General features: G+C 37.4%; 1 pseudogene; it reads right to left on the reverse strand.

Moving 5' to 3' along the window:
* Positions 1-1,544: 1,544 nt before the first annotated feature.
* On the reverse strand, positions 1,545-2,576 carry LOC105532945 (annotated as a pseudogene).
* Between the last annotated feature and the right edge of the window lie 7,547 nt (positions 2,577-10,123).

A 10,123-nucleotide genomic window follows, 5' to 3' on the forward strand; every position in this document is an offset into this window, starting at 1 on the left:
GAAAACCCCATTCAAAGGTCAGCAACCTCAAAGATATGCCCACAAAGATGAGACAAAGTCAGTGCAAAGATATTGAAAACACAAAAAGCCAGAGTGGCTTATTTCATCCAAATTACCAAATTACGTTTCCAGCGAGGCCTAAGATGACAGAAGTAGAATTCAGAATATGGATAGAAATAAACTTCATTGAGCTACAAAAGTAAGTTGCAACCCAATGCAAGGAAGGGAAAAAATTTCAGGAACTGATAGAGAAAACAGCCTATCGAGAAAAATGTGGCCAACCTGATAGAGCTGAAAAACACAATAAAAAACTCTGTAATATAATCACAAGTATTAACAGCAGAATAGGCCAAGCAGAGGAAAGAATCTCAGTGCTTCAAGATTCGTTTTCTGAGATAAGACTGACAACAAGAGTGAAAAAAGAATAAAGAGGAATGAACAAAACCTCTAAGAAATATGGGATTATGTAAGAAACCAAATCTACGATTAAAGAGAGTGCCTGAAAGCAATAAGCAGAATGAAAACAACTTGAAATACATATTTTGGGATATCGTCCATGAGAATTTCCCTAACCCAGATAGAGAGGCCAACATTCAAACGCAGGAAATGTGGAGAACCCCAGTAAGATACCCCATGAAAAGTTCATCCCCAAGACACATAATCATGAGATTCTCCAAGGTCAAAATGAAAGAAAAAATCTGTTAAAGGCAGCTAGAGAGAAAGGCCAGGTAACCTCCAAAAAAAACCTATCAGACAAACAACAAACCTTTCATCTGAAATCCTACAAGTCAAAAGAGATTAGGGGCCAATATTCAACATTCTTAAAAGAAGAGTTCCAACCTGGAATTTCTTATCCAACCAAAGTAAGCTCCAGAAGTGAAAAATAAATATGATCCTATTCAGATCAGCAAATGCTGAGGAAATCTATTGCCACAAGACCTGCCTTACAAGAGCTTCTGAAGAAAGCACTAAATAAGAAAAAGACTATTACCAGTCACTACAAAAACACACTAAAGTATGTAAATTGCTGACACTATAAAGCAACAACATAAACAAATGTCCAAAATAGCCAGCTAAGATCATAGTGACAGAATCAAATCCACATATATGAATACTAACCTTAAATGTAAATGGGCTAAGTGCCCCAATTACAAAACAGAGTGGCAAGCTGAATAAAGAATGAATATCTAATGGTATGCTGTAATTGAGACACCCATCTCAAATAAGCCCAAAATAAAGGGAAAAAGGAAAATCTACCAAGCAAATAGAAAACAGAAAAAAAAGCAGGGGTTGCAATCCTAGTTTCTGGCAAAACAGACTTTAAATCAATATAGATTTAAAAAAGACAAAGAAGGGCATTACATAATAGTAAAGTGCTATATATGTCCAACACAAAAGCACCCAGGTTATAAAACAAGTTCTTAGAGACCTTCCAAGGTGTTAAATGTTCTTCAACAGTCATTACCTTTATACCACATTTGTTCAGTATTAAGTCTCTGATGTTGAACACAATACAAAGACTCATTAAAGGCTTTTCCATAGTTTTAACACTTGTGGAGCTTCTCTCTAGTATGAATTCTCTTATCTCTAATGAGGTGTGAGAATGAGATCAATGCTTAGCCACATTCTTCACATTTGTAGGGTTTCCTCTCCAGTGTGAATTATCTTATGATTAGTAAGGTCCGAGAAGCACCTAAAGGTTTTGCCATATTCTTCACATTTGTAAGGTCTCTCTTCCACATGGTTAATAAGGGTTGAGGAGTGGGTAAAGGCTTTGCCATATTCTTCACAGATGTAGGGTTTCTCTCTGGTTTGAATTCTCTTATGTTTACTAAGGGCCGAGAACCACATAAAAGCTTTTCCACATTCATTACATTTGTAGGGTTTGTTTCCAGTATGAATTATCTTATGTTTAGTGAAGTCTGAGGACCACCTATAGGCTTTGTTACATTCTTCACATGTGTAGGGTTTGTCTCCAGTATGAATTCTCTTATGATTAGTAAGGTCTGAGAAAAACTTAAAGGCTTTACCACATTCTTCCCATTTGTTCAGTCTGTCTCCAGTATGATTTCTCTTGTGTTGAATAAAGGTTGAGGAGCAGGTAAAGATTTTGAAACATTCTTCACATTTGTGGGGTTTCTCTCCACTATGAACTCGTTTATGATCAGTAACTTTTTAAAGGCTTTGCCACATTCTTCACATCTGTAGCATCTCTCTGCAGTATGAATTCTCTTCTGTAAAATCTCAGTAAAATCTGAGAACAACCTACAGTCTTTGCCACATTCTTTACATTTGCAGTATTTCTTTCTGCTAAAAATTTTCTTATGTTCAGTAAAGATTGAGCATAACTCAAAAGCTTTGCCACATTTATTACATTGACAGGTTTTGCTATGGGTAGTTGACAAACATTGATGAAGGCCATTATAACTGCTTTCTGCCCCTTGCAATTAGCAACACTTTGGTAGTCTTTCTTTAAATAAACTATTAAGGTCACAGCTTCCATATTTTATTAGAATCACTTTTTGAAATGAATCTTTTATTTCGTGCTCCAGCAATATCTCTGCAGTAAAATGAAAAGACCCAGGTGAATTTAAAAAAATTTATTCCTCATTAGATTCAGGTGAATACACTTTACAACCATATAATTACACGAAGCACACTAACAAGTTGACAATAAAGTACCACAGGCTCTAATTCCTTTATAAACATATTAACTTAACAGAAATATACTGACCAAAATGCCTTTGTGAGAAGTCTAAGAACCAGCTAAGTGTGTGCAGCACCCGAAGTGAGCAAAATACCGAGAACCACACAGAAGTGTAATAAGGGTATTTTGTATTTACCCACCACAGCCATTCTTCATCCTATGATGACTTTAAATACAGACTTCTAACTCCTGTCTTTCCCTTCCAAAAATAAATAAAATAGTGGCACCTGTGTCCATGCTTCTGGCTTTTTGAGACCTTACCAAAGACTAATTTCTATATTCCATGACAGTATTGAAAGGAAAGGTGGTATACTTTGACAGTTTGGGACAACTGAGACCAAAAGTAAATGACTCTTACAAGAGAAGAAACACTTCAGTATCATAGACAGAAAATTGGTATAGCAACTGACTACAGGATTTCGATAAGAAACGTGGGGAATGGCTGGGAGTGGTGGCTTACGCCTGGAATCCCAACACTTTGGGAGGCTGAGATAGGCAGATCACCTGAGGTCAGAAGTTCAAGATCAGCCAGGTCAACATGGTGAAACCCCATCTCTACTAAAAATACAAAAATTAGCCAGGCGTGGTGGCAGGCACCTGTAATCCCAGCTACTTGGGAGGCTGAGGCCAGAGAATTGCTTGAATCTGGGAGTTGGAGATTGCAGTGATCCAAGATAACGGAGCTGCACTCCAGCATAAAAAACAAGAGTGAAACTCCAAAAAAAAAAAAAAAAAAAAAAAAAAAAAAAAGGAGGAAAAAAAGAAAAGAAAAAACATGGGGAATGCTTTTTAACTAAAAAACACACAAGACCAGATAAAACTTCCATAGAACAGGCTTGAAAGACTCTGAGAATCTTTAGCCTAAAAAATTGGTATCGTATTTCCCCAGACAAAAGCCACTTAATAAGGATTTTGATATATGGCTTTATGTTATACAAATTTCAACCTACGATTACAACATATACAAAATATCAAGGTAATATGGGTCAAAGATAAAAATGAATATCCAGAAATCAGTTATAAAAAAGGGAGACGTAAAAATTACCTGAGACAATTTGAATGAATGTCTAGATCTATTTCTTAAAAGAAAAAAATAAATTAACCCCCAAAATTAAAATTACCACCTCAGTGATGCTCAATAAATAAAATGGAAACAAATAAAATAAAATAAAAAAAATGAAAACAACAAAAAGATAAAAGGCACAAAAAGAAATAAATATTGTGGAGTAGAAGTACAAAAAAAGACTAATATGAACTTCTACGTTAGTAAAAAATATAAGAAAATCAAGAAGCTTAGCAAATTTCAGCTAAGATTGACACAAAGAGATTTCTAACAAGACACAACATAAACAATGTTTTGAAAGTCACAGACAAGAAGAGAATCTGGAATGCAGGAAGAAAAAAGAGATATGTTATATATATGTATGCTTCTGCAAGATTACCAGTAAATTTATGAAAATAAATCTTTTGGGTAAGAATGGAGGAGGATGACATAGTTAAAACACTGGAAAAAAAAGAGTGTAAGCAAGAATACTATATCCAGCGAAAATATCCTTCAAAACGGAAAAAAAAAAAAAAACCCCTAACTATATCATGATCTATATCAAGATCTATCTATGTCATATGTTCAAGAGAATCACTTCAGAACTAATTAAAAAAATAGACTGAAAATGGCAAGATGAAAAATGCATTCCACACAGGTGTTAAACAAATGAGAGGAGAAGAGGCAACAACTTATTAAGTTGAAAACTGTCATATTTCATATAATTTACTTTATGTGAAAATTCAAAGAGATAAACTAGGGTATTCAATTACGGTAAGAGAGTTCATTCACTGAGAACCTATAAATATATGACAGTTTTCCCAAACACACAAAGCAAACATTGACACAATTGAAGCAAAAATAGACAGCAATATAATAAAAAAAGGACATATCAATATCCCACTGTCAGTAATAAATAAAGCAAGACAGACTATCAATAAGGGAATGAAAAACTTGAATGCACTATACTATAATTACACCTAACAAACGTATATACAGACAAGAGAATACACATTATTTTCAACAGCTCATAAAACATTTTCCTAGATGGAACACATGTGACACCACAAAAGAAGACTTAACACTTTTTGTAAATTGAAATTTTACAGACAATTATTTATAGTGCAAGTGGAATGAAACTAGAAATCAGTAGCAGGAGAAAAGCTGAAAAATTCAAAAAATATAAAAATTGAACAACACAGATTTTTTCTTTTTCTTTTCTTTTCTTTTCTTTTTTTTTTTTTTTTTGAGACAGAGTATCACTCTGTTGCTAGGCTGGAAAGCAGTGGCAAAAAAATCTTGGCTCACTGCAACCTCCAACTCTCAGGTTCAAGCGATTCCCTGCCTCAGTCTCCTGAGTAGCTGGGACTATAAGCACACACCATCATGGCCAGCTAATTTTTCTGTATTTTAGTAGAAACAGGGGTTTCACCATGTTGACCAGGATGGTCTCGATGTCCTGACCTTGCCATTTGCCCTCCTCAGCCTCCCAAAGTGCTAGGATTATAGGCATGAGCCACCGGGCCTGGCCAACAACAAACTTTTGAGCATGCTCTTTTTTGATGGTTAGAAGACATAATAAGGCAAAGATGTCCATGCTGCTTAAGGTGACCCATACATTCAACACACCCCTTTTCAATTTTAAATTATACTTTTCCAAACATAGAAAAAATAAACCCACAAAATTACATAAGATCTCAGGGGACCTTGAAAAGCCTGACAATCTTTAAAAAGTAGAAAAGTATTGGAAGCATTACACTTAATAATTTCCAAACACAAAACAAGCCTACAGTGATCAAAGAACTTTGGTGCCAGTATAAAGGTAGAACACCAAAGTAATGAAACAGAATGCAGCACAGATACAAACTCTTGAAAACAGAGGAGAGACATACCACCTAGGTTTTTCATTTAGCCAAATGTCACAATTCCTTTGGTAAGCAGAACCCAGGCAGGAAAAGAGAGTTACATTACCTAGATACTAGACTCAGCGATATTTCAAAATGTCCTCTGGGAGCAGGGTACAGGTTGGAGAGACACACCACCTAGCTGGCAGGCCCAGAGATATGTGATAATATCCCCTGTTGGCAGGGCCCAGGTAGAAGACTCACATTATCATGATTCTGACCCAGTGATATGTAACATTGCACCCATGGAAAGAAATTTGAGCCAAAATTCTCAGCACCTGGGTACTATGCCCAGTGATATGACACAATCTCATCTTTGAGGGTGACATCGTTAACCTTTAGCTGAATGTGTATATTAGAGTCACAATCTCACGTGTGTGCTGGGCCAATGTATGACATTCTCTTCAACATCTGAGGACTTTATAAAACCTGCATGAGAGTTGCAAACCTCTCTGAGGCCTACATGCTGGTATGGACTCACACTCTTACATATTGCCCTAAACCCAGGTTTGATAGTCAACATCTCTCCTACAGGCATGGTTAAGGATAAGATCCATTATTCCTGTGGGCTGGGTCCAGAGATGAGTCACCCCACTTGTGTCCACATCTACATATAGAAGTCACAATTTTAACTTTGTGCTGTATTCCCTTGTTAGACTCAGGACCTCAGCAGTGGGCATTATAAATGTGGGATGTGGACAACTTTTAATTTCACTTGGGTGTGTAACAGAGTGTCCCAATCTGAACTTTTTGCTGGGCCCTGTTTTGAATCTCTCTACCACAAAAATGTTTATAAAATATAAGTTAGTGTTGTAAGCTTCTGTGAGCTTGGTATGAATATGCAACCCAGGACCTTACATATTGCCCTAAACTTAACAAAGAGAGGCAAAATACCTCCTATTGGCTGAATCCCAATATAAGTTTGATCATCATGTCTGTGAACTGAAGCAAGATATGTATCATAATTCCTTTTGTGGGTAAAAACTAGGCAGGAGGGTAACATCACTTAGATGCTATGCCATGTAATATGTCACAACGCCTTCTCTAGCCTGGGTATAGAAAATTGGGTCATATTATCTGGGTGTTGGACCCAGCAATATGTCACCATTCCATATGTGGAAAAAACCCAGCCAACTTATGAGAGCCAAAACACCTACATAATGGGCCTAAGATATGTCAAAATAACTTTGCTGGCTCCAGCATGGGCAGAAGAGTCACATCACAAGGGTGCTGGGCCCAGAAATATACAATATGCCATAATTTCCTCTTTATGTAGAACCCAGGCAGAAGAGTAACATCATCTGGGTGCTGGGTTGTGCAATAGGTCAAAATTCCTTTTTTGTGGGAATGGCTCAGTAAAAAAAAAGAGAGTCACATATCCTGAGTGCTGGGCTCAGCAATGTGTCAAAATCCTCCTATGGTGAAGGTTCAGGCAGAAAAAGAGTCACATCACTTAGGTTATGGGCTCAGAGACATGTCCCAGTGTCACCAGTAGGCAGGGCTGAGGCAGGCAAGGAGAGTCACATCACCTAGGTGCTTCCCTAGAAATATGTCACAGCATAGCATGTGGGCAGAAACCAGGCAGAATAGCCACATCACCTGGGTGCTGGGTCCTGAGATATGTCACAAGGCTCTCTTAGGACAGCATTCAGGCAAGAGAGTTACATCACCTAAGTACAGGTTCTCTGATTATTTCACAATGCTCCATGTGGGTAAGGGTCCATGAAGGGCATCACTTCACTTCAGTGATAGGCCCAGAGATATGTCACAATGCCCTCCATTGGGCATGGCTCTGGCAAAAGAGTATGTTCACCTGTGTACCTGGCCTTGAAATATGTCACTATCCTTTCTTTGTGCAGGGCCCATTCCAGAGAGGAGAGTTACATCAAGTATGAGGTGGACACAGAAATATGTCACAACAATTTTGGTGGGCATGTCCCAGGCAAGAATGTAACATCACCTGGATGCCAGATCCAGTGATATGTCACAATGCTTACTGAGAGAAGGGCCCAGGCAGGAGAATCACATCACCTGGAGGCTGGCCTAGGTAGACATCACAATCCTATATATGGGTTGGAACAAGTCTGGAGAGTCAAATTACACAGGTGTTTGTGTAATTTGGAAAATCTTGGAAAAGATTTATATCACAATCACACTGTCAGAAAATTCCAGAGATGAGATTTACAATACCACACATGTCCTGTTTTCGTGAGTGACAGTCTGCTTCATCCATGTGAGATGATGACAGTCATTACTGTCAGCTGGGTGTGCATGCAAGACTCACAATGTCACCTGTGTGCTGAGCCCTGCTTTGGCTCTGTCTGTATAATTCAAAGACTTTGTAAAATACATGTGAATGTTGTAATCTTTCATGACCTTTGTACAAGAAGATGACCCAGGACATCATGCATGTTCCTGAATTTAGTTATAAGAGTCAAAATATCCTCTATTGGCTGAGTCCACGTATAAGAGTCATTACTATTCCTGTACGCTGTGCCTATTTATGTTACAATTTCCTGTTTGGTTATGAAGCAGACAGAACAGCCACATCACCTAAATGCTGGGCCAGAAATATTTCAATATTCTCTTTGTAGGCAGGGTCCCATCAGAAATGTCACATAACTTGTGCTCTAGGTCCAGCTCTGTGGCACAATGTCCCTTGTTGGCAGTGTCCAGGCAGAAGAGGAGAGTCATATCACCTAAATGATGGGCCCCAAAATTTGTCACAATGCCTCCTGTTGCCAGGGCCCAGGCATGAAAGTCATATCATTTGGATGCAGTATTAAAAATGCTACAATTACCAAAGGAAGCAGTGTACAGGCAGGAGAGAAGAGTCATGTAACCTAGAAGATGAGTCCAGAAATATTTTACAATCCCTTATGAGGACGTTGTTAAGATAGCGCTGTCAAATCACCAAGGGGCTTGACCAAGGTATTCATCACAATCTGACTTGTGGGCTATACATAGACATAATTAGTAAATCACTCAGGAGCTGGGCAAAGGGATATGTCACAATTACACTTGTGGAAAAGTTTGAGTCACCATCCTGCACATGTCCCGGCTCCATGCACATGAGTTGTTATTAGGTTTTTGTTATGGTCTCAGGTATAATGGCACAATATCACTGGTGGCAAGAGATAAGGCAAGAAAGTCTCATAACCTACATGTTTGTGGGTCCAGTGAGATGTCACAATCCACGTTGTGGGCAGGACCCTGGCAGAAGTGTCACATCACTTGGATGCTGATTTCAGTGATATATTAAAACCCCTTTTGTGGGAAGGACTTTGGCAAGAGAGGAGATTCACTTCATCTAGGCAATTGGCCTAGATATATGTCACAGTGTCTGTTCTGTGCAGTACCAAAGCTGGAGAGTGACCTCACATTGGTGCTGGGCCCAGCATTATGTCACAATCTCCCTGTGGTCAGGGTCCAGATAAAAGTGAACAAACATTACCTATGTGCTGAGCCAAGTGATATATTATAATGCTTCCTGTTGGCAGAACCCAAAAAGGAGAAACATATAATGTGAGTTGTTTTATTAGACCTATTAAAAGACAGAGATGTCAGGTTGCTAAAAAGATAAAAATGTAGCTATTTATTATTTACCAAAAGATAAACCTGAAAAAAAAGAAAAGTGTTAAAAAATAAAGGGATATTTTAAAAATCTGCCAAATACTAACATAATGATTACATAGCAATTTTCCTGCCATACTAGTCAGTAAAAAATTTTCCTGGTAAAAATTCCAGGAAATCAAAAATGATTATTAATATTGATAAAAGGAACAATCTACTAAGAACACACAACAGCATCAAACCTTTATGAATATGATATATGTTCAAACATATAAAGCAGGCTGGGCAAAGTGGCTCTCACCTGTAATCACAGCACTTTGGGAAGTTAAGGAAGAAGGGTTGCCTGAGTCCAGGAGTTTGAGACTAGCCCAGGAAACATAGTGAGATCTCATCTCTACCAAAACGAATTTTTAAAATTGTGTGTGTGTATACACACACACACACATATACACACACACACATATATATATAAATATATTTTTACTGGTAATTGTGAAGAATGCTGCAATGAACATAGGGATGCAGGTATCTCTTCAATGTACTGATGTCATTAAAATATATGTATATATATATCTAGAAGTGGGATTGATGGATCATATAGTAGTTCTGTTTTTAAATTTTTGAGGAATCACCATATCATTTTTCACAACAGTTGTAGTAATTTATATTCCCACCAACAGTGTGCAAAGTTTCTCTTTTCTCTACATACTTGCAACACTTGTATTTTGTCTTTTTGATAATAGCTATTCTATTACAAGAAGTACGTATATATATGCCAATCAAAATATTTTAAAGTATTAAAAATAAACAAATAATTGCTATGAAAAATGTCACATTTTTTCAGCCAAAAGGTAACCAAGAGTAAGAGGAATTAAATAACATAAGAATTTTTATAAA

This window comes from Mandrillus leucophaeus, unplaced genomic scaffold (genome assembly GCF_000951045.1).
Source record: "Mandrillus leucophaeus isolate KB7577 unplaced genomic scaffold, Mleu.le_1.0 Scaffold998, whole genome shotgun sequence".
NCBI lineage: Eukaryota > Metazoa > Chordata > Mammalia > Primates > Cercopithecidae > Mandrillus > Mandrillus leucophaeus.